The sequence below is a fragment of the Salvelinus sp. IW2-2015 genome, linkage group LG1 (genome assembly GCF_002910315.2).
Source record: "Salvelinus sp. IW2-2015 linkage group LG1, ASM291031v2, whole genome shotgun sequence".
Classification (NCBI taxonomy): Eukaryota; Metazoa; Chordata; class Actinopteri; order Salmoniformes; family Salmonidae; genus Salvelinus; species Salvelinus sp. IW2-2015.
In genome coordinates, this window is record NC_036838.1 from 5,524,389 (window position 1) to 5,525,332 (window position 944).

Below are 944 nucleotides of genomic sequence, written 5' to 3' on the forward strand. Positions count from 1 at the left end.
TTGGTCGCAAGTGGGTCTTCCAAATGGACAATGACCCCAAGCATACTTCCAAAGTTGTGGCAAAATGTATTAAGGACAACAAAGTCAAGGTATTGGAGTGGCCATCACAAAGCCCTGACCTCAATCCTATAGAAAATTTGTGGGCAGAACTGAAAAAACGTGTGCAAKCAAGGAGGCCTACAAACCTGACTCAGTTACACTAGCTCTGTCAGGAGGAATGGGCCAAAATGCACCCAACTTATTGTGGGAAGCTTTTGGAAGGCTACCCGAAACGTTTAACCCAAGTTAAACAATTTAAGGGCAATGCTACCAAATACTAATTAAGTAAACTTCTGACCCACTGGGAATGTGATGAAAGAAATTAAAGCTGAAATTAATCATTCTCTCTACTATTATTCTGACAATTCTCATTCTTAAAATAAAGTGGTGATCCTAACTGACCTAAGGCTGTCACGCCCTGACCATAGATTGCTTTGTATGTTTCTATGTTTTGTTTGGTCAGGGTGTGATGTGGGTGGGCATTCTATGTTGTATGTCTAGGTTGTCTATTTCTGTGTTTGGCCTGGTGTGGTTCCCAATCAGAGGCCGCTGTCTATCATTGTCTCTGAKTGGGAGCTATACTTAGGTAGCCTGTTTTCCATTGTGTGTTGTGGGTGATTGTTTCCTGTTTTTGTGTTTGTGTCACCATTCAGGACTGTTTCGGTTTTCGTTATATTTCACTTTGTTATTTTTGTATTTTGTAGTGTTCAGTTTATTATTAAAATATGACGAACACTTACCACGCTGCATATTGGTCCGATCCTTCATACTCCTCAGACGAAGAGGACGAGAATCGTTACAAAGGCAGGGAATTTGTACTAGGATTAAATGTCAGGAATTGTGAAAAACTGAGTTTAAATGTATTTGGCTAAGGTGTATGTAAACTTCCGACTTCAACTGTATAG